We start from the raw sequence: 25,497 nt of genomic DNA on the forward strand, positions 1-25,497 counted from the left end.
GGGCCAGGAACATCCCCTGGAGAAGGAAATGGCAACCCACCCTGGTATTTTTGCCTGGAGAATCCATGGACAAAGGAGCCTGGTGGGCTGCAGTCCATGGGGTTGCAGAGTCAAACATGACTGAGTGACTGAGCATGCATACCTAGGGTTAAAGGTCAGGACATCTGCCTCCCAGCTCTGCTCTTTACAAACTAGGCCACAGAAACAGGACTGGAAATTTGGTGCATGGGCTGACACATGCACATTGAGCAGGCATGATGATTTATTTTAAAAGGAATCCCACTGCCAAGGTGGGATACGATGTGTGATAAGATGAAACCTTATCAATGGTTACATCCATGTATTCAGACCCATAATGACATTTCATCTAAAATTTGGGATCTCACCTTTTACTCATTCATTGAGGAAATGGACATTCAAGAATACAGTCCATGCTACTTACAACTAATACCTCCCACTTCTCTTATTTTCTAACACCCTCCTCCTGCCCGGCCCCCCCACCCCCGCTCATCCCCTTGAACAGCCCACATGGGGAGTGCACATGCTCACTGCTTCATCCCATCATCTCTCTCCAAGTCACTCCCACCAGCCAGTCCACCCTCAGGGTCCATTCTGGCCAAGTATACTCTTTCACAGTCACACCTCAGATACTGCCCTGCCCACTTTTATTCTTTTCCTCTGGGGGGATTGAATTCCTTTCAGAGCTATGTTTCAAGCTGACTGCTTTTCTCTTGAGAATAGGTCACCATTACTTTTTTTTTTTTTTCTTTCTGTCCTTTCCCCATTCTTCAGATTCCTAAGAAAGGAATCTGGTGACTCACAGATGCTTCCGGACAGAACAGATGAAGCCACTAAACTATGTTTTAGGCCAGAAGAGAGAAAAGATTGACACTGCTTCATTCATATATGTTTTCCTTCCCTCCTTTTTCATGCCAGGAAAAGCTAAAATGCAAATATGTACCCCAGATGATTTTTATATTAATATATTTTGGAAATTCCAACCCTTCTTTCCTCCTCCCTTCCTCCCTCCTTCCCTCTTCCTTCCTTCTTTGCCCTCCTTCCTTCTATTCCTCCTTTCCTCTTCCTTCCTCCCTTTCCTTCCTTCCTTTCTTTCCTTCCTTCTTTCCCAACATCAAGATAAACAGGGATTGAGAGCTTTGGAGCCCCTTGTCCCTGATTTGATTCCTTGTCATCCCAGACATAGGTTTTCAAGATGGCGCTCCATGATTTCTGAAGCACAAGAAATTGTCAGATATCCCCGGGAGTGTTTTTGTGGAGGATGTTTCATTTATGAAGCATACACCTCCCCACCCAAATGATGTCCTTAGAAAGAATCTAGCATTCTGCAGTATATCCATAATTAATTGTTAGACAGACAGATCCAAAGGAAAGGGAGACTGAATCATGCAGTGTTTTTCTACTTAGAAAAGGTCCTTCCTGCCTTGACCCTTAGCTGAGGAAGAACACTACCTTTAGCCTGGAAGCATATTTTCTATTTACCTGACCACAGAGCAAACATGTTTTCATTAGAAATTTACCTCTTACCTCTTTGATATCCCTGCCAGTCACACGGCATCTATTCTTTGATGAGGATCTTTAAGGATCTTCTTGGTTTTTTGTTTTTTTTTCTTATGTGGAGTTCAAGTCCAGTAGTGAAATCTGTTTCATATTTGTAACCAGTTTTCAGTTCTGGAAGGAGCCCAAATTGATAGGTCCCTGGGAGTGAAAAAGAAGAAAAAAACAGAATTTAATTATGCAACCTGAGCGTATAGACGATGAGAGAAGATAACTCAAAGGGGAAAGACCTGCAAAAAATAGTGTTATGTCCTCTCCACCAACCCCAGTCATTCTGGCCAGGCTTTTAACCTGCACAGTGATCAACTTAATGTATAGAACCACAAAAGAGCCATTGGGATTGTGAAATTATGTGGCAAAATTCCCATTACTTATCACTTGAAAAGAAGACTCAGTGATTTTAAAATAAAATAGCAGAGAAAGATGTTGAACAAGTTTGATGTAGTCAGTGTAGCCAGCCACAGTTGTGAAAGATTCGATAAGCTTCTTCTTACTTGTCCTTCACCCTGGAGGCTTCTGAAGAGGCCTGAATATCTGGCTTATAGAGAGTGATGCTACTTGAAATGAAAAGCGAGGAGATTGCAAATCACTCTTCTGCACAGGCTTGGAATAAGCTATAGCACGGCTGATGGACAGATTCAGGTATTTAAGTGATGTGATTTCCAAGCAACAATTTCTAAACCCTACATTGTCGTTGACCTCCATCACAGGAGTGGACATGTTTATGAAGACACACGCAGCAGAGTGAAATTCACTGGGAAAGATACTGAAGTCATTTTCCAACACCACAGCGGCATTACTACAACATGAAGTCACGTTACCCCAATCACCAATAGAGTTCACCTGTGCACCTTTCTTTTGCTTACTGGACTGAGTTCATTCTAGCAGAGGAACTTTCTGTTTCAGAAATCCAGCCATGAGTTTGGTTGGAAGAAACCAAATAAGGTAAGTAATCTAATATATGTAACGTTAAGTAAACCAAGAAAGGAGTTGAAGAAAGGTACTTGAATAAAGAACTTGAAGAAAAGACTATATTTTTGTTTTTCCATTTCTTACTCTCCTTTTTTCTTGAAGACAAAGATATCAAGAAGGTAAAAACTACCCCAAGACTTCCCCTGTGATATGATTGGCCAGAAAGCAAAAGCAAAGTACCCAATTAGAAGCCTTTTAAATCAAGCACAATTAAATATACATTGAAATATATGGTCTACAATTGCAAGTTCAGTTAGAGTGAGAAGCCATTGAAAGCTTCCTCTGCAGACTACAGGCTGCATAGGTTGGCTCAGATTTCCTAATCGCCATGAAGATCCAAGATAGTAACTTCCTCAAAAATTAAAAACAGACATTATTTGTTGTCTAGTAGGCACTCCTAAAAACTTTATTGTAAATTAAATACAATAGTCACATTAAATCTTTTCTTGAATCTCATCAGAGAGAAAAACAAAACACTTAAAAACACAAAGACTGTTTTTCGTGATCACTAGTGCAATAGCTGTCTCTGGTCCAGCCTCACTTTTTCTCTAAATTCCATCAGAATCATTTCTGGGGACTTCAACTGTTTCCAAGTTCATCTGTTCCCAAGTTATATTCTGTGGTGTATTCCATACGTATATGCAGTTTTACTTAGGCTAGTCTTGGCTATTTCCATCTGAACTATTGGTGAGAAAACAGTGCTGATAATAGCCATTATTTAGCACAGCTGTCCACAAGTATAGCCATCCAAATTTCTAGCAACATAGTGGTGAAATTTTTCACATTCCACTTAATCGTATAATGATTTATACATACATTTATTAGACTGTAAGATACTCCAAGGCAAAAATCAGCTTACACATCTTTAAATCATTACAGCATCTGCCATAATGCTGGCTACATTGGTCTTAAATGGTGAAATAGCAGAATGAATGAATGAAACAGGGAATTAATATTTAAATATGAACAATGGTTAGTATCTGTGTTGCAGTCTCAGTATACTGAGAACTGTCTGGAGGAGTTTTCAGAGAGTGACAGAGAAGCTTGGCTGACTATTCTTGGAGAAAACATTGACTGTTTGTTGGATGGAGACAGTTCACCAAGAAAGCAGATTTTGACCCTTCAAGAACTTCAACGTGATGATGAATTTATGACAGTTCTAAAAGCCAACATACGGTTGGTGGCCAGATTGTGGTTCTGGACTGAGAGGCTTCCATTTGGAAGGCAGACAAGCACTTGAATTATGGGTCTAATGAAAGTGTCAATAGCAATCCTGTTACTGAAGGAGCTGTAAAACCTTGCTTAATGAACTAGGAAGGGACACAAAAACACAATGGTCTAAAATGTACTGTATGAGAAAATGATAATTAGCCCAGATTTCATGTACAAGATAAAATGCATTGGGATGATATTACCACTGCACAATATTATTGCCCTTCAGGGGACTGTTTTGTTAACAGGGTTTGGCTCAGTCTATCCGATACTCCTTGTGTGAGTGGAGATGTACTACACCATTGTGAGTTGTGAGTTGGGGAAAGAATGTCAGATGGCAAAATTCCTATCATAGATACTAACAAATGTTAATGATAGATAAAAAGGGTTCTGGTCTCAACAAGGGTTCATTCTTATTTAAGAGGCTTTATGTAATATGGGATGATAACTGGCTTCCCACACTAGAGGAATGAGGGTGAACAAGAAAGTCCTTTTCTAATCTTGAAGTCTACTTTTCTAGACCACCAGACATCATCCAGCAAAGTAAGGCAACATAAGGTCATACCTGGAGTAGATCATTAGGACAATAGCTATTTACTCCCAACCTAGGATTCAGGGAGCTACTGATACAGCCTGAGCACAGAAGAGAATGGTGGATTTGGCATCAGAGAGCTAGTCTGGCCTTAGTTTTGCACTAACACTGCATTTAAACTTTGTCATTTCTTACAAAGGTGAATGAGAGTTCAAAAACTCTAAGGGGCTTACAAATCACCCGAGGATTGTTAAAAATACAGATGCTGATTCAGAAGTCTGCACTCTTTACATAACTTGTAATGTAGTCAGTTGGGGTGAGGAGGAGGAATAAGATATGTTTAAAAGCAAGGGGAAAATAATCTATTTTCCAAAGTGCTAAATTATGGAGAATATAAGTTGTAAGACATCAAGAGAAGAAGGAGGTCTCTCTGGATTTGGGTCAGGGTGGTTTCAGGGAAAAGAGCTGGATGTGGGCCTGAAGTTCATTCAGTCACAACCTATTTGTACGGTCCATGGAGAGAGAAATTTGGACAGACAGTAGACAGATGAGATGAGAAGATGAAGGGTCCTGAAGAATGGTGAAAGTGATCAGTGCTTGTTTTTGAAAATTAAAGGATCAGAAGAACTTTGTAATGCAGACCAGAAGAAAGCAACATATGGAGAACTGTTTTTCATCTTCAGCAGATATTGGGCACCCAAAATTCATACTGCCAAGGGAGTGGAGGAAAGGGAGCAAGTGTTGCTAAGATAAAGGCAGATCGTGTATAAGCTAAAACCTCCAGCCAGACAAAAACCTATTTGTAAATTACTCCACTTAATTTCCCAGGTCGTGATTGCCTCTCTCTGCATAGCAGTTTATGACATTCTCAATTAAGAGTTTGCTATAAAAATGAATGAATGAAGTATTTCAAAACTGCTATGAGATATTAAGGATGAGTCACTTTTAAAAAGTGGTTTTGTTTCCTGTGTTCTGGATAATGCATTTGAGAATGTAGTTTCCAGCTTCACCCATCACCCCATTGTGAAATCAAATTGAATGACTCTCTGCTCTTAGAATGATCGCTCATTCAAATGCATTCAATAAATAAAGCCCAAACACAATGAGGCACTTTCCATAGAGCATCCCCGAGAGCTAGGGCCTGGTCTCTCTCACCATCTGAAGCTGAGATTGAAGTAAATAAAACATTCACCCACACTGACTGCATAATACATATTGACTTATTGTTTACTAAGCTCTTATATGTACATCAACTCATTTGATCCTCACAGTGACCCTACAATAGTGATGCTGTTGGTTCGTTATCCCCACTTAACAGATGTCGAATTTAGAGTTCAGAGAGGTCAGTGATTTGCCCAAAGTCACACAGCAATCCAAAAGGTACCTTAAATCTTTGTGGTCCCTTCCTTCTCTCCTCCTCCAAACAGGACACAGATCTTTAAGTACAAAACAATATAAATAGTAGAAACATTCCCAAGCCTGGGAAGAATATTTAATTCATTCAGATGTGCCTGGGGTGATTTTGTAAATACTGAGGAATTCATTTTCTACCTCCTGCAATTCTGTGAATTCTACTCTGGACAAAAGGTCATCCAAATATGATCCTTGCTCAGAGTTATGGAAATGTATGCAGTCTAAAAGAAAATGGGCCAAATGCAGAGTAAAAATATCAGTGAAACTCTCAGTGCCATTTACTCTTTCTGCCTCAAATCCTTTATGAAATTAGGCAGGTTATATATCATAAAAAGATACAAAAATGTAAACTCTTGCCCTAAATTCAATTATCATATATCAGAGGGGGTCATGAGTGCAGTAGACTGGAGAGTGGGTAAAAGCAGACTGAACTAAGTCTAGTGGGCAAGACAGAGACAGGGAGAGAGAAGCTTTTTTGAAGATTTTCCATTTACTTCCATAGAATAGACGGAAAATTAACTGAAAATTCAATTTCCTCAAAATCAACATCTCTTCAGCCTCTAGTCCTACTTATTTGGAATTTGGTTTGGGGAGTGTTACTGAAGCAGGTTGCTGTTATCTGAGGCAGAGCAAGCCTGTGATGCCGAGGTTTGCAGTCAGAGAGGGTTAGGTAAGCAAGGCAGGTGAGCAAGGAGACAGGAGTCTCAGGCTCTGCAAAGGCAAGGGTCCCAGGATATTTATGGTATGAAGAATAAAGAAGCAGGGTGATCTGAGGCATAGGGGCACGGGGAGCAAGGGGAAAGGCGACTGGAAAAAGGGGCTGCGATCTTCATGCTATGCACGTGAACTAAGCTACGGGCCTCTCCGCGTTCAAAAATGGAGGCACTGGGCGCAGTCTAAGGGTGGGGTTTTTGAGAGGTCACCGTGTGGACACCTGCACATGCCCAGCTGGTGGATCAGTGGCCCCATCCAGCCTCAACCAGCTCAGCTTGAATGTGACTTCAAGTTTCTGTAAAACAACTTGGGCAAATATCTTGTTCAGGCTACGTGCTGCTTGGAGAACATGCAAGTTTTAAAATGACCGTGATTAGTGAAGGCAGGTGAAATGGATTTGACTCATTACCCACTGTTTCAGGAGACAGGTGATTAATGCCTCTTAGAAGTCCGTCTTGGTCAGGGCTGAGCGGAGGAGCACCGAGAAGCCTCATCCTTGTGGAGGGAAGGGGTTAACAGAATTAGGGGTGGCTTTTCTAGCACTGTCTTGCAAACGAGGATTAGTTTTCTAACACTGTCTTGCAAACACCTCTTCTAAAGTATTCCGGTCCAGCCCCTCTTTCTTCATTCAGCCCTCTGCATTTTGACTGTGGGGTCATTTATGCAGCAGGAATCTGTCCAGCAGCTACAAACAGAACCGCACTGGCTGCGCTCCCATATCCATATCCACTGCTCAGAGATATTACTGGTTCAAGGGCCCTTTTCCTCCAAATGTCTAATTCCATCCTCTCCTAAATGAACATATCATCTATTCACCTGTGTGTAAGTGTGAACAGCTACAAAGCTTCTGAAAATCTGGTTTCTTTATTGTCGACTTCCATTTGGGAGTCATGGAACCGAGGGAACCATTGTATCAGTTATCATTATTATACCAGTTCATATTTTAGGTACTGCATTCTTGCCAGTACTTCCAATAACTAATCCATATAGTCACATCATCCAAAGACACCAAAGGGTCTTTATTCTTCCCCACTAAAAATAAGAGACATAAGTCACTTTTCCAAGGTTTATTCTTCAAAAGGTAAGATGACTCAGAACCAAGATTAAATTATCTGGTACTTTTAGGTATTAGGAAACCAATAATTCTCCACACTTTCAGACTTGAAAGTCTGAAACAAATAATACTGCTCATGCTCAGGCTTTACAACTCCTCTGTATTAAAATGCACGTTCAAGTCTTTAAACTATTTTAAGTGTTATGACCAGTGGCTCCAAGACTGAGGTTTTGTTTAGATCACATAAGACTTTTGCTGTTGATTGAAACCTGGCTTGATGCCTCTATACATCTAAATAATTAGAAAAAAATACATTTAAATGAGAAGCAGATGCTGTTTCCAGATTTCTATTTTCACTGTACAGAATAAATAGAAGCTTTCATCTCGGCATTTACTCTTTGGATATGGTGCAAACCACTTGAATCATTATTTAAAACACAGGGTGTTCCTTTCACAAAGGTAACAGGAAATAGGGGTCTTCTGGAGTAGTCATTCCTTCCAAACACTTTCTACTCCAAGAAAATTCAACAGGGTTATTCATTCTTCATCACTCCTCCCTCGGCTTCCAAGCCTGGTCCTAAGCCAGTAGATCTGAACAGAATAAGGGAACGATGTGCTCCGTTGTCTCTGACTTTCTGTGACCCCATGGGCTATAGCCCACCAGACTCCTCTGTCCATGGGGTTTTCCAGGCAAGGATACTGGAATGGATTGCCATTTCCTTCTCCAGGGGATTTTCCTGACCCAGGGATCAAACCTATGTCTCTTGGGTCTCTTGCACTGCAGGCCGATCCTTTACCACTGAGCCACCAAGGAAGCCCAGGATAAGGGAAGGCTGGTACTGAATGAGGGGATGGCCACTTCAGCTAGTGACTGGTAGCTTGTAATTAGCAACAGACGACAGACGTATCACATGTGCTCAACGTGTCAGATGCAAAACCAATTAAGCAGAAACTATACACAGACCAGGGAAGATAAAGAACAAGATGTAACAGGGCACTTTTGGAAACAGGAGTTTTCTCCAGCTTCTTTCTCTGTTGCTGTGTCAACACTCTTACAGGTAGAGTACATTTTCAGTTTCTTCTCACCTGGCAAGTTACACAGTCAGTTCCTGAGCCAATGTTAAGTACTTGAGGTGTTTGGATGGAGGAACTGTGTAAACACAGGGCAAAGGCTTGCACAGCTTCAAAGTAAAGCACAGGTATACCCACAGATTCCACAATTTGGTCTCCTGAGCTGATAGCTGTGGTGAGACAAGCTGAATCAACTACCAACCCCTCCCCTTAAAGAACTGGTGGGCAGTGAAACTATGTTATTTACTGAGATACTTGTTTACTTGCTCCCTCTCATCACTCCCCCCCATTCCCACATTCATTCTTTTTCATTCATTTTTAATTGACATATACTTGACCAATATTGTATTAGTTCCAAGTATAGAATATAGCAATTTGACATTTTTATAGATTGTACTCCATATAGCTCACCATTCATTCTCTAAGGCACCAAGTCCAGCACAGTGCCTGGCACAGATCAGTTATCAATCAGTCAATCAACATTTGTGGACTGACACAAGGGTGGATATAATTTAAATGTTTAGTCACTACACTGAAATTCCCACAGTTTGTGAGCTATACGAATACACAAAATAATGTGGTATTTAGTCACTAAATTGTGTTCGACTCTTGCAACCCCATGGACTGTAGCCTGCCAGACTCCTCTGTCCGTGGGGTTTTCCATGCAAGAATACTGGAGTATTTCCTTCTCTAACACAAAATAGCAGCTGCCACTTAAGAATCACTTAGCACATCAAGTATTGTGCTAAAGAGTTTTTTTCCTTGTCTTAATTTTAACACTCCAGATAATAACAGAAGTAAAGTATGAGTCTTTCTATTTTATATATAATAAACCAGAGGGTCAGGTAGGCAAACTGACTTACCTAAGATGCAGCCAGTAAGTGGCAACACTCTATACTGACTTACTCCATACCCCTTACATATTCCATGACCACTGCATTATGCTGCCCACTGGATGTCAAAAGTTTTGAAAGCTTGTACTAATACAATGTGATACCATTATAGACTGAACACAGAAAGAAAGAGCAAAAAGTGCCATCAATTAATTAGCCCTTGGAATATCAGAATCAGGTTGTCCCTGCATAGACTGTGAATCAGCTGTTCTTAGAATGAACCGATGATCCAAACGAGCAATGTGGACTTTTCGACACAGAGGAAAGTCTAAAGGGTTCAACCATATGAATTATGTTGTTGTGAAATAAACCAAGGTGAAAAATTCATCCAGAACGTTTGATCTGAACAGACATTGAAGCAATTCTATTCCATATGTGTACACACAGATCCAAAAGAAAATCACATGCTAGAAAGAGAGAATAAATATATTTTTAATGTGAGTGCTGCTGTGGCTGGAACTGTTATGAATAATTTTATTTGTTATCATTATTCTAATTCACACATATTGAGAGCTTGCTTTACACCAAAGTTTGTGACACATGCTTTACAGACATTTTCTCATTTAATCTTCAAAAACTCCCTGAGGTAGTTAATAATTAGAACCTGCATTTTCCACATGAAAAGTGTGAAGTTAAAAAAGGTATGTGGCATGTCTATGGCTAAACATCTAGTAATGGTGGAACCAGGCACAAAACTAGGTCTGTCTGGGTCCAAGCTGTAATCTTATTCAATACTACTCTATGTTTCATTGATTTCTACACAGTTACTATGCATGTGGCTCTATAATTTTAATTTTTGAAAAGCTTTACATATACCATATCTTGGTTCTGCTGCCAACATGAACTCAGAGACAGTAAGTATACATTATAGGATAGTCATTTTGCTGGTGAAAAAATGAGCAAGTATTAAAATTTAAAGGTATGCCCCGCCAAATGCCTAAATGTCATGTGCTCTGTTTTCTCAGATTAGGGATATTAAGGTTTTTCTTCTTTTTAAAAAGTGTTTTACAAGAAGAGGAGCTTGTTATGAAAATACATCGGAGTGCTTGCTAATGGTGGGCTTGTCCTCGACTAACTCAGCGTGTGGTCCATGCTCTCCATTCAATAGCTGGTACTGGAGGTCTTTGGAGAAACTCTGATATGTTTTCTAGAGTTCTTCTTTTAAACAGAGTGAATAAAATGGCATATTTTTCTGGCAGCATTTTGAACCCTCAGCTACTGGCTCTGGATGAAATCTGAAAATATGACGGATTTTCATTCATGGAAAATGAAATGAAGAATAAAGCTAAGTGACCTTTTGAGAACACTTTAAAATTATATTCTGTTTATTGAGTTCATGTCTTGGTCCAAGGTTCAGGATGATATTCATTTTTGTATGAACTGGTCTTTTTCTTAAATCATCACAAAGAACATTTTTAGTGTATGAAAATACTGTGTAAAAAGAGAAGATTCATTTGAATATTTAGGGACCACATATGTGTTTCCCTGGTGGCTCAGACGGTAAAGAATCCGCCTGCAATACGGGAGACCTGGGTTTGATCTCTGGGTTAGGACAATCCCCTAGAGAAGGGAACAGCAACCCACTCCAGTATTCCTGCCGGGAGAAATCCACAGACAGAGGAGCCTGGCAGGCTACAGTCCAGGGGATTGCAAAGAGTCGGACATGACTAAGTGACTTTCAATTCACTTCACTTATGCGCTTAGGAACTAGGATATACAGTTCTCTTTTTGGATAGCTGTGAGAATTGGGAACATCATTTAAATTCTCTGAGCCTCAGTTTCCTTATCGTTAAACGCAGTACTGGATCTATCTGGTTTCAAAATTACTGTGGAATTAGAAATCTATGATTCTTTCAGTCTACCTTAGATTGAACACTTACCTGTGCATTTACACTGCAAATGATCACATAAGAACTGCAAAGAGCCTCGCTAGAAATTCCTAAGAAATAATTTGACAATGTGACCAAATTATAAATAGCTCTAGTTGTCTAACGCATGCTAGAAGGTAACAAGATTTTTCAACTTGGTACAGCAATGATGATTATCTCAGCCTTTTTAGGTTTTTCTCATTGTCCTGAAACATAGGTATCAAGGAAATAGGACGTAGAAATTCTGCGTATTTACTCCTGATGCTGATAACATCTATATTTGACATTCTGGAATAACAACATCTCCAGCAACAACTAAGATATGCATGTTTCAGAACTGAGAAACTTTTAAAATCCCCTTTTAAGCAGTGCGGCCACAGAAGACTCTTAATAATTGATTATAATTGATTTTAACCTTGTCCTAACCTGGGCAAAATGGCAAAGCCAATCATCTTTGTCCAGATGGGGTATGAGAAAAGAGCCCTAAGTCCACATCTTTAAAAGCTCCAGACATGAGCAGAAGATAAAATATTTAGTCTGCCAAAGCCTTGACCTCCCAATTCCAGCCAGTTTTGAACTCGAATTGATTTCCGACAAGGCATCTGGGAGATGATTACAACAAAATGCACTAAAGCCGGATAGCCTTTATTTTAACATCCCAGCAGCTTAACCTGTTAATAACAGCAATTGTTTTAGATACAATACCAATTTCTGTAACCAACGCAAGAAATGGATAACAGCAGCACAGTCTCTCAGGCAGAGTAATAACAAAAAAAGAAAAAAGAAGAAAAGAGGGGGAAAAAAAGCACAGCCACTCACAGAGGAGGTGCTGACAGTGTTTTTCAAAGGATCCTCAGTTTCCAGGGACCCAGACGTCATCAGGGACCAAATTCTACAGTCTAAAAACAATTCTTAGCCAAAGATGATTGCATGTTGAAAGAGAAATTTCCATAAGCCAGGCAATTTGGAATCACATCTGTGTTCTGCTGATGAAAGCTGAGCTATCTTGGGCAAGTCATTTCACATCTCTGTGTCTCACTTGCTTTGTCTGAAACAGTACTGCCCAATAAAAACATTAGTGGGCCACAAATGTGAACCCATGTGGAATTGAAAATTATCTATTAGCAACATTAAAAATAGTTTAAAAAAGGCATTTTAATTTCGATGTCTTCCGTGTGCGTGCTCAGTCATATCTGACTCTTTGCGACCCCATGGACAGGGGGCCTGCCAGGCTCCTTTATCTGTGGAATTTTCCAGGCAAGAGTACTGGAGTGGGTTGCCATTTCCTTTTCCAGGTGATCCTCCCAACCCAGGGATCGAACCCATGTCTCCTGCCTTGGCAGGTGGATTCTTTACCACTAGCGCCACCTGGGGAACCCTTCAATATCTTATTTAGTATATTTAAAGTATAATCATTTCAACATGCCATCCATACAAAATTGTTAATGCATTATTTTACATTTGTTTTTGTACTGTCTTCAAAATCCAGTGTATATTTTATACTTACGGCACATTTTATTTCAGATTAGCCACATTTCAAGTGCTCACATGTGGCTAGGCACTACTGTATTGGACAGTAGAAGTTTGAAAAATGAGTAGGTAGGACTAAATATCTCCGGAGTTTTCCCTGTAACGTGTCATGATTCTATGTTGCTTCTGAAGCTCTTCATTCTAAATCAGCTACAGTTTGAAAGTGCAGATGTGGCCAGTGGGCTCAGGATGTGATAGCGATTGCCACTGTGACTAAAAGTTAGAGTTTATCCCTCGGTGAGGTCTCTACTGATGTGTGGACATGGCCTTTGGCCCCAGCCCTGAGCAGCTGTGTTACATCAGGTGGTAATAAGTGGTATAAGGTGGGTGAAGAGAGTGGGTTGGTGCACACATTTTCATGATATAGCCCAGCAGATTCTATTAAATAAAACGATAAACAGCACCTTGTCATATATAGAGCACTATTTATGGAATTGTATTTAAAGTGATGTAATCTTCTTAACCACCCATTGAGGTGGGAGTTATCAACTTTATTTAGTAGGTGGGGGACTGATCCTGAAAGAGACAAACTATGATGCCCAATGTCAGACTCCTAGAAGTACAGAAAAGTGAAAAGTCAAAGTGAAGTTTCTCAGTTGTGTCCGACTCTTGGTGACCCCATGGACTGTAGCCTACTGGGCTCCTCCATCCATGGGATTTTCCAGGCAAGACTACTGGAGTGGGCTGTCATTTCTTTCTCCAGGGGAATCTTCCCAACCCAGGGATCGAACCTGGGTCTCCTGCATTGCAGACACGTGCTTTACCACCTGAGCCACCAATGTGTATTTTAATCCAGCTTTTCCAGACCCAGAAACCCATCTCTCAACTACCACAACTGCTTTACAAACAAATAATCGCTTTTGGTATTCTACCTCACTCCTATGAGGGTTTCCCAAATTGTACAGAGAGTGAAGAAAAGGGATACAAAGGTTAAAGATGCTGCTTTCACTTTCTAATGACTGAGAAACTAACAAAGATGAGTTTATATGAAAGTTATAGAAGATAACATTCTAATAAACATAAATACCTCTTCTCTCTCAGTTAAGCATACTTGCAAATAAAGGAAGAGAGAAGTAAGAAAAGAGCAAGGGGAGGCAGGAAAGTAGGAAGAAAGAAGGGAAGGAAAGGAGGAAGTAACAAAGGAAGAAATAGAAGAAAGGAAGGAAGGAAGAGAGGGAGGGAGGGGGAGAGTCACCAAGTATTGAGGCATTTCAGTAGAGACTCAAGGCTCTGGTCAAAGAATCAAAACAACTTTTTCCGTCTCTTAAACATGGGCTGCCCATTCATGATTCATACTCAGAACACAGTACACCTTTTGGCAAATAAATACATCATCCTGCTGAAATGCAGAGGAAGGCTCCTTTACACATTGAACATGCCTATGCTCAGACACTCAAGCTCAAATTGGGTTTCCCCTGTGGGTCAGCTGGTAAAAAATCTGCCTGAAAAATGGGAGAACTAGTGTTCGATCCCTGGGTTGGGAAGATCCCCTGGAGAAGGGATAGGCTACCCACTCCAGGATTCTTGGGCTTCCCTTGTGGCTCAGCTGGTAAAGAATCGGATGGGGAGGGAGGCGGGAGGGGGGATCGGGATGGGGAACACATGTAAATCCATGGCAGAGTCATGTCAGTGTATGGCAAAAACCACTACAATATTGTAAAGTAATTAGCCTCCAACTAATAAAAATAAATGAAAAAATAAAAAAAGAAAAAAGAAAAGAATCTGCCTGCAAGGCAGGAGACCACAGTTTGATCCCAGGGTTGGGAAGATCCCTTAGAAAAGGGAAAGGCTACCCACTCCATATTCTGGCCTGGAGAATTCGATGGACTGTATAGTCCAGGGGGTTGCAAAGAGTCAGATACCACTTAGCGAATGAACAACATACATAGGATGATAAGTTTTTATGTATTGCATGCTTACTCCACACCAAGTCCTGTTTGAGTGCTTTATATAGATTATTCAGTCTTCATCATATAGGCACCCTTACTATACCCATTTTCACAGACAGGGGAATAAGGCACATATTGCTTACAACAGTAACAAGCAATAACATGCTTCCCAATTTTTCTTATCCTGATCTTCTATAGATATTTCATAGTCTCCTTAGCAACTTCCATTCAGCCAGCACTTTCCCTTAATCAAGGCTTTAGTCTATCCATCATTCCTGAGGCTAATCACAAAGTTCTGCATTTATTGACAGTAAAGGAAGATTTATGTTTCATGTATTCTATCATTTATTTGTGCATAGAAAAACATCTCATAAAGTTGTGAATTAAATTTTTAAAACATTTTATGTGTATTTTACCACAATGTCAAAAACTGAAAAAATTAAGTCAAAAATAAGAAAAAGTAAAAACAACTTTATTTCTTTATGATTCCCTGGGTCAATAATCTAGACTAAACTCAACTAGACAGTTCTTCCACTGGTCTGACGCGGGATCACTCGCATAACTATAGCTGTCTGGTGACTCAGTAAAGGATGACCTGAGATGTCCCCAGCCACTTGTCTATAGGCCGATGCTGCCTGTCATCTGAGTCACCTCTCTTGGGTAGGCTGGCCACAGATCCTTATCATGGAAACTGCATTCTAAGTCCTAATCTGAAAGCACTTTTAAAAACCTCTGCTTGTATCACATTTATTGATGTCCTCTTGGCCAAAGCAATTCTCATGGTCAAGTTCAGGATCAAAGTTGGAGGAAAGGGATCCATAACAGTCTAACACATAATAAACACCTTCCATATTCTTTTTATCTTTCAAAATGGTCAAAACAACTTGAGACAACTGAATAAAAGAAGGGAATCCAAATGTACAACTAAGCCCAGAATATATCAAATTCTAAATTTGGTGATAAGTTTGAACCTCAGATGTAAATGAATACTAAGTCCCATATCTTCACTGAAATATATTTGTCTTCATAATATTTTAGAAAGATGGCCACCAGTTTTGTATTTAAAAGAAAAACAACATTTCATTAGAGGGCAAAACAACACTGAATATTTTTTCCAAGACTCTACTGAATGATGACAATAGCTAATGCTGTATTTTTGCCATGGGAACTTTTGTTTCACTGAACCACTAAAATTACAATCAGATGTGCTCATTTTCTGTTGAAGTAATGAACAATGGTATGTCTGAGAGAGAAATTCAAAGTGCATCATTTATCTTATCCTATTTTCAATTAGGCCGAATAAAGTATAAAGTTGGTTCCAAACTACATCACAGAAACAGGGTGAGTAAATTTATTATACCACTAGAGTGCTAATCTTAGCAGATGGTAGAAAAATATTTTTAGCATGAAATATGCTAAAGCAATAAATCTGAACAAGGTGGATCTTATCAACTAATATCTCCCCAGTGTGAGGTAAAACTCCTGCATGACAACTCAGCATTCTTATGAAGTCTGGTGGATGTGGTTAGATATGGCCCTCAGCAAGATAGGAGAAAAACAACAAAAATGAGCCTCAAATAAGAAAACAAACCAGAGACCCAGAGCACTGCATTGAATTAAAAAAAAAAAAGAATAAAATGACTGTGTTATGTTTTCAATGATCTTAAATTTTACTCCTGAAAACATGCCTACTGGAGTCCCCCATTTGGGAATTTTCCAAATTGGAAAATTTACAAAAAGACTCTATTAGGTCACTTTCAGAGTAGGAATGAGCACAGTGCTACAGTTGCATGTTGCTATAGTCACACACTGCCACAGATTACCACCAGCTAAGGCGAACATCCAGTGAGAGAGTCCAGGGAGGGAGCTCTTACCCACTGTGCTCTGACTCCTGACACCTGAATGAGAGCTCCCTGTTCCAGGGATACATTTGATTCATGGTTCATCGGCATCCCACTACTAAGCATAAACACAACGTGATACTAAAGAGTTCTACTTTCAAAGGATTATGTATGAAATAGAATAACAGAGTTAAAGCAATCATGTGTTTGCAAAGTTTGTCAGAGAGGTAGCTGAGCTAGACATTTTTCAAAGTGATCATAAACTACATGTTTTATAGCCACCTGATACCTGATTAATGTTCATGTCCCAAAGAAGTGATGTGTTAACTAGGTTAGAGTAATGGTGGGTTTGGGGTCAGAAAACAAGGAATTCATGCCTAAATGTGTCACTAATCTCCCATTTGACCTTTAACTCATGATTTTTCTAAGCTTTAAATTAGTTATCTACAAAATAAAGGACTTGCTCTTTAGCATCACTACATAAAGAATGAATGTAAGGAAGAAGGAATGAGTCAGAATCACTAGGAAAAGTTGTGTCTGAGGTGAGTAGCCTCAGAGAGGCCCCAGTGACTCAGGAGTCCAGGCATTCCGCTTAATTAATCTTGCTAATATATCAAATATTTTGAATTATGTTTTGCTTTCATTTGAATCGAAAATAAACCTAAAACCATTAAGATGTTGAAAATAAACTTAGCCTGGACAAATTATGAGATACCATCTTATGTTTATTATACGTTTCACAATCTATACACTCTGTGGTAATAGAGGTAGATGTTAAAAATTAGTTATGGGTTGGAAGAGCTTAGGAAAGAAACTACTCTGGTTGGTGAAGTGTGTGTGAGGGGAAAGGGGACTGGGTACAAATGTATGTAGGTCACCCTTGACTTTTCCTCCAGGGTTCTCCCTTCCAAATTCTCTCTCTTAAATTTCTGTGGCCTCAAGGTTAGGGCAACATTTATAGACATAAACAAAGCTCTTGTGGGAATGTGGGATTAGGCTGGGAATGAAGCATGGTTGCAGGGGTGTGGGGCGGGGGGTGGCGGGTGGGGGGGGGTGTTTGCTGCTGTCCATGGTTCTGATCTACCTGTTTTGGCTGTTTCTCCTGACTATGGAACACCACAGATGATATTTATCTAGTTTATTCAATGTGGTACAAGGATTTCTGATTTAGTTGTGAAAGAGACTGGATCAAAAGGAGTGGATAAACTCTGAGTGAGAGACATTGGCACCAAAAGATTACGAGGGAGAACTAAACAAAAATATGTTGATATTTTTCAAATAATCACAGGTAGCATGAATAAAACCACAGGTAACAGTGGCCAAAATTTGGAACTACTGAAAGAGAATACAATATTTGTGCCCAAAGTGACATAGTCAGGGGAAATTTTGATAAATAAACACATTCAGGGGAGGGGTGCAGAACATTAATCTGGTACAATAAAGTGCATTGCTTAAGCACCAAAGCTTTACAGCTTTCTTTGGTTTAGTATTTTCCCTCTTGATGACATTACAATTTTACACTGACATGGAACAAATAGAATGGTTACTTATTTGGCATTTCAGGTAGCTAATGGTATATATGTTTGGTAGTTCTACCATGTTTTCCTAAGTATTCTTTGAAGAAATACAGAGTGGGATTTCCCTACATGCCCTCACCTATGTTTTTGTGTCCCAATCAGGGAAATGACATGTGAAAGAGAATGCTAGTTGTACCCCAATATCTGTTCTCCCATGTTTACACAGTAGCAGAGTGGTCAGCCAGGACTCCACAGAAAACTAAGCTTACATTTCAAAGTGTCTCAGCAGTAAAGCTGGCCAGCTGACGAAGTTCCAGTCATTGGAAAAGAAGTGAAAATATCTCTCTGCCATATTAAAGAATCCTGCAGAGAGAGAGAGAGAGAGAGAGAGAGCTTCCCTTTGTTTTATCCTCTATCTTGCTGCCTGTCCTGCCAATGCCTCAGGAGAGCGTGAGTTGAGAACTCCAGCCAAGGTGGGGTGAAGTGGGGAATTGGAAGGACCACGAAAGAACGGAACAGTCATATAGCCCTAAACTTCATTCCTCTGGAGTAATATGTCAAAGAGAAATAAGCATGTATATCCCCTAAGCCACTACCATTCTTTTTTCTGTTACTAGCAGCTGAACCTAATTCTAATTAATACACTATTCATCAACATTTGATGAATGCACAGCAAATACTGGCTCGTGTACACTCAATCAAAAAAAAAAGAATCTGAAGAAAAATAACAAATCAAGAAGCAGAAGAGTTCCATGATTTCCTTTTATATCTACACGAAGCAGGAATCCCCAAACATCTCTAAGCATTGGTATTTCCTAAGAAACGATTTTCTCTTGCTCCAAACATTCTCCTCACTCTCACTCCTTACCCAGGAGTACTGTGAGCTTCGCAATAAACCTCTTAAGTGGACGACGCTGAGAAGCTTGACGTTACCATCCACTAAAAAGAAGTTAGCCATCCTAGATTTCTAGTCTTCCCAAAGAGATTGGTTCTTTTATTTTTTCTGATGATATAGGTGCGTACCTTAAGCTTACTGTTGCACAAAATTTAGTATTTTTATGCAGCATTAGGAGCGCCAGAATCCCATTAACTCCTACTGAAATAAGGTCAATTGCTGTGACCCTTATTTCCTCGTTTGGACCAACCATCAATTGTCTTTGAATGTGAAAGATGGTGGTGATCTCTTTTTATGCAGGCAGGCTGCATTCAAAATGGACAACCAGTTAAGAACACTTTGTAAAAATGACCAGAATTCCCTTCCAGGGGCCCCTCCCTTCCCTATTCTTACTGCCTAGAAAATGCTAGGAAAGTTTAAAATTAATGACGACCAACTGAAAAAGGAAAGGAAAGCAAAGAAACATTTATTCCCTGAGACACAGCCCTATTTCTTTCACCTTTATATAAGCACACAGACAGTTTCTGTCAGCTCTGATTTTTGTGGAGGCACTGGGGTACAGAAAAGCCCATACACAAGTTGGAAAACCTGTTTCTAGGCATCAGCAAAAATATTGCAGGCTTTTAAATCTCATTAAAGCAGGGCCATATACTTTTCTCAAAGTCTGCTATTGACTTTAAAACATGAAATCTGAGGGATTAAAATCAAATACAAAAGACATACATGTTACTATTTTATGCATGAACAACAAAGGATTCATAATTCTCTCCTGTGAGGCTATAAAAACTTCAATTTCAATCTACCTGGACACACAACTAATAGGAGTAGCCATAGGGACTGCAGTCACTGAAACAGACATCCATCGGAGGACCACGGTGCTTGGTGGGTCTACTTTAGAACACTAGTCTAAGTAGGCAATGGCATTTATGCTTCAGTCTCCACAATAGATAGCTACTGCTTTCCACTAACTGCTTAATGCCAGTTGAGATTTGATATTAGGCTTCCCTCATGGTTCACACAATAAAGAATCCATCTGCAATCAATCTGAGTTCGAACCCTGGGTCAGGAAAAATCCCTGGAGAAGGGAATGGCCCTACCTATCCCAGTATTCTTGTCTGGAGAATCCCATGGACAGAGGAACCTGGCAAGCTACAGTCCATAGGGTTGCAAACAGTTGGACATGACTGAGTGACTATCACACACACACACACACACACACACACAGTGTGGCCTGATATGAGAACGTGTGGGTGATTCAGGGCAAAAACATTCCCACTGTTAGAGCAATAAGGCACAGCATCTGAACTGCTAATTAGAGAAAGCTGAGCACTGAAGAATTGATGCTTTTGAACTGTGGTGTTGGAGAAGACTCTTGGGAGTCCCTTGGACTGCAAGGAGATCAAACCAGTGAATCCTAAAGGAAATCAACCCTGAATACTCATTGGAAGGACTGATGTTGAAGCTGACATGACAATATTTTGGCCACCTGATGCAAAGAACTGGCTCCTTGGAAAAGACCCTGATGCTGGGAAAGGTTGAAGGCAGGTGGAGAAGGGGACTACAGAGGATGAAATGGTTGGATGGCATCACCGACTCAATGGACATGAGTTTGAGCAAGCTCCGGGAGTTGGTGATGGACAGGGAAGCCTGGCATGCTGCAGTCCATTGGGTCGCAAAGAGTAGGACACGACTGAGTGCGCGAACTGAACTGAACTGAATATCATCTTCATTTGCATAACAGACAGAGACAACTGTTGACAGCCAGATGACTTTCCTACGTGAGCATTTTGGCCCTGAGTTAACTTTAGAAGAAGAGAGGAGGACTCTTCCATTGGAAACCTTATCTTATTCCAAAGGGGATTTTTTTTCTTTATGAGTTAGAAACAGGAAAGTGATGGGAGAAGAAGACAGATGGAAAATTACTCTGTGACCTGGCATAAGGGGTAGACGTGTACAGTGGAGCTTAAGGCTGAACCACTGCTTTGTCCAGGCTGCTTCCCACCACCTCTGATGTGTCTCCCTTCTCTCCCTCTTAACAATGTTGAATATTAATCTCACTTAAGATCTCCAAAGAGAAACAGGGCCCAGATTTAATGAGAAATTTGAGAAATGGCTCAAGTGACGTCTCTTTCCTCTCCTTTCCCTGACCTTCTAAAGGCGGCTGGAAACTTTGCCGAAGAATGTGCGAAGATGGCAAGAAGTCTGTTACCTGCACTGCCAGTGTTCTTAAATAATCAGAAAATCCCCATCCCAACCCAATTTGCATATGGGAAAATGTTAACTTTCTTGTAATTAAAACTCCACTTGCAATCCCAGGTCATGTTACACTGTATCATCCATTTAACTGTATTGTGATTGATTTGTGTCAACTTTCACTAAACTCAAAAGGAAGTCAATAAATAAAGATCAATAGTTTTTTATTTCTTCAGCTTTTTTATTAGAAAGAATAGATGAGTTAAATAACACCAGCAATCGCAGTGGCACAGAGCCTCCCTCAGTGCCTTCCTTGGTAAAAATCATACTAAAACAAATCAGATTTAAACTCATGAGTGGGATTGCAGCATTATCTGATCTGTCACTAAGTTGCCTTCAACAGTTTTAAATGCAAATATTGAAACAAACACGCTTGCTTGTATCTGTCTGCTCTGAGACAAATTCTCTTCACAATATGCCCAATGAACCTATTCTCCAAAATCTTTTTGCAGCTCTGGTTAAAGGTATTAATGATCTGTCAAGACTGAGTGGTGCTCCATGGATGAAGAAGGTTCATATTCAGATGGACAAATGAATAATTCCTTGTTCAAATAAGAGAGGAGGAGCCTGGACCACAGTTTGCATGGATTCAAAGGCATTATAGGCAAGCTTCTGAGGGTGACACAGTTGTGCATAGATGTGACCAGCCCCAGAGTTACAGCAGGGTCCCAGAGGGTTCTACCTTGTCAGTTGTTAACACTGTACTTGCCAGGTCTTGAGAAATTGGGGGAGAGGGGCCGGTAGGAGAAAAAAAGTGGTTTTAAGAGAAGGGTTAGAGCCACCAGAATGATGGCAAGAGGTACTTATGGGATATGGGGCAGAAATGATTGAATATTCAATAGGGGTGATTTCATTATTTTGATAACTAGAAAGACAGTTATGGGCCAGCTGCTGAATGTCCTCTAGCTCTGGACAGAACTAAGAGTAATATCACACACACACACACACACACACACCAGAAGTGTGGCCATCACCAATTTGCCTTACTTGACAAAACTAGGCTTCTGAAATCTGTGATCTCTGTACAAAGAAGTTGAAACCTTTTGGCTAATTTTTTAACAGTCAATTCCACTGTGGCTAGTGTTCCCACATAGAAAAGAACAAATTTCTCCTATTTATTATCCATGTGTTACCTCACTTCAACTTCAAAATAAAAGCATATGAAATAAATTGAGGAAAGTCTACATCTGTATTCCCAGTTCCAACTTTTACTAAAGTCATAACTGCATGCAGTCACCTCCTTATTTTAAACTACCATACAGATATACCAATCATACTGACCTAAAATGAATTCTGTTCAACTGCATTATCTTCTGCAAACTAGATTCTCCCCTTGACACTGATTTCTAGAGAAAGGAACCCCCATGCTCAGGTAGCATATTATTATTATTATTATTTTTCGTTTATTTTTATTAGTTGGAGGCTAACTGCTTTACAATATTGTAGTGGTTTTTGTCATACATGACATGAATCAGCCATGGATTTACATGTGTTCCCCAGCCCGATCCCCGCTCCCGCCTCCCTCTCCACCCGATTGAATGCTTCCTCTGCCTTGTTCCCTACACTCACCAAGTATACTGTGATATCTCTTTCATTAATCCCCTTAATTCAATTGATGGAAAATTTAAGTGTCACTAAGAAAAACATTAATAAAGAGATCCTCTGTCTTCAAAATCTTACTATTGAGTACAAGAAACTACACAAGGAACTGTATAAGATACAAGGCATTGTACAGAAGTGTAACAGAACAGACATGAATAAAACATGAGGTCTGCTAAACAATGGAGAGGGATGGAGCTGGTTGAAGGTTCAAGGATTGAGGCAGAATGAATGCAGAGCATGAAAAACAGGGAGAAGTTTACCAGCAAGAGAAAGGTAGGTGGTGGGATGGAAGGCAAATCCACATAGAGATGGCAGAGTAGACTGGAGCAATGGTGAAAAAATAAGAAAAGACAGGTTTCATTTCAGAAACTATGCAGCCATGTTGGCTAAAGTAAGGGTTTCTGCAGGCCAGAACAGTAATGAGGAATAAAATCCCAAAGTTGAGTTGACTTCATATCATGGAGGGTCTTCAATGCCAGGTAAAGGTCATCTCTGTGCCTAACCGAGAGGGCAAGAGGGTGCCTGAAAGTTCACACTCACTCAGAGCATCATGCTGCCAAGGATAGAGGTGAAAGTGACCTCTTTTTTAAGTATTATTTTTAAATTTTATTTTGGCCACTGTGCATGGCATGCAGGATCTTAGTTCCTCAACCAGGGACTGAACCCATGCCCCTGCAGTAGAAGTGGGAAGTTCTAACCACTGGACTAACCAGGGAAGTCCCAAGAGTGCCCTTTTCTATGGGGCTAATGAAATATGAATTGCTACACTTTGGGGGAAAACACTGTCAATATTTATTAAGAATAAACAGACTCTTTGTCTCAACAATTGTTCTCCTGGGAATCTGTCCTATAGAAACTTCAGTCTACAGAGATAGATACATTTCATGAACTTTTTTTTTTTTTGAAAATTGTTTTAAACTCATTCTTAAGAAAGTGGATGGAATCTGAATGTTCACGGTGGATTGAGGGTGGGATGACTGAATAAACTTGTATCACCATGTCATGACATGGTATATAATTAATAATACTCAAGTCCTATTGACCTGAAGGGTGTCAATAACATAATGCTTAAAAAGCACATTTCATATATATATCTATGTATACACATATATGAAGCTATTATATAATACACATATATAATATGCATTTTATATAATACCTATGTATCCTATTTATGTAAGATAAAAATAAAAGACATGTATGACTAAATAAAATGTGCATAGACAGCTAATGTGAAATGTGACCTGTGAAAGTATAGAGGATAGGAAAATAAAAGGATGTTTATTACAGATTCTGCAATTTGCCTCACTATAGGAAGTTTTTGGAAATCCTAACATGATTAACTTACAAGAAAGTATTAATTTAACGCTAGTGTCAAATAATGTTTACTATGTATATTATTAAGAAGAAAAAACACATGTTGTAAAATAGAATGCATAGTATAAGCCCATCTATATATATGCTTCTATGTACATGGAAAATAGTTTGAGTGGATATACACCAACATGAAAGATGTGCAAATGTGCATTCTTTCTTATTGCTTTCATGCATTTTTTGTTGCCTTTTATTCATTAGATGTATTATTTAGAGGACTTTCTGAATGCCAGATGCTGTTCTCAGCTCTTTTTCCCTGTTTTGGCTTCCTGTTTGAGTTCAAGTCTGCTAAATGGGCTTCCCCAAGTGGCTCAGCGGTAAAGAATCTGTTTGCAATACTGGAGACGCAGGGAGACTTGGGTTCCATCCCTGGGTTGGGAAAATCCCCCGGAGAAGGAAATGGCAATCCATTCCAGTATTCTTGCCAGGAAAATACCATAGACAGAGGAGCCTGGCGGGCTACAGTCCATGGGGTCACAAAGACTCAGACATGATAGAAGTGACTGAACACACTGCTAAATGGTAAGCTACTTGAGGGCAAGCAGTTTCACTTTCTCATATTCATAGAGGTCATTGTGGCAGATAAAGTGTTTTTAATGTGACAGGAAATCAATAAATATCTACTGATTGAATGAATAATCAATATAAACAACTTGTTCAAGTCCACTCAGCTAGTAAGCAGCAAAGCCTGGGTTAGACATCTTTAGTTATCACTTCATGTTCCTCTGGACGGATAGAAGCTGACTTGCCAGAGGGCCTAAAGTAGAAATTTAAGACAGGAATGTGTACACTATTTTATGGAGAAGGCCTCCCATCAGGACATATAACCTAAAAACTTCTGAGAGGATTATTGGCACACCCTGCCCCTCAAAAGTGAGCACAGGTGCTGAGGAAATGAAAATCAAATGTCTATAACTAAAATGCCAGGATCATCACTGACCATGGTATTATGTGTCCTGAGTAATGTGAATCTTCTTTTTTGTTGTTGACCATCTGTCTTATCCTGAGGTTTTACTTCTCACATATAAACAAAACATCTTCCTGAAAGAGCTTGGAACTATTTGCCAATAGGTTTATGATTCAAGTTTATATAGGTTGTAAATCCTTTTCAGGAATTACAAAGATACCTTGCTTTGCTTTTTCTAAGCTGTTTGTTCATGCTATTACTTTACATATTGTTCTGTGTGTTCAAGATACCAGAGACCTGAGCATTTAGTTCAGCAAATGTCCGCTCAACATTTTCTGTACTAATGTTGAATACCAGGGTTCATAAATTGTAACAAAACCCACAT

General features: G+C 39.8%; 1 long non-coding RNA gene across 1 annotated transcript in view; it reads right to left on the reverse strand.

Annotated features, from left to right (window-relative positions):
• Nucleotides 1-1,566: 1,566 nt before the first annotated feature.
• Nucleotides 1,567-25,497, reverse strand: part of LOC133065568 (uncharacterized) — a 195,994-nt gene continuing 172,063 nt past the window's right edge. Inside the window, exon 3 of the long non-coding RNA XR_009694910.1 lies at nucleotides 1,567-1,716. This is a non-coding gene — a long non-coding RNA (uncharacterized LOC133065568). The remainder of the gene's footprint in view (nucleotides 1,717-25,497) is intronic.

This window comes from Dama dama, chromosome 11, assembly GCF_033118175.1.
Source record: "Dama dama isolate Ldn47 chromosome 11, ASM3311817v1, whole genome shotgun sequence".
In the NCBI taxonomy this organism is placed as follows: domain Eukaryota; kingdom Metazoa; phylum Chordata; class Mammalia; order Artiodactyla; family Cervidae; genus Dama; species Dama dama.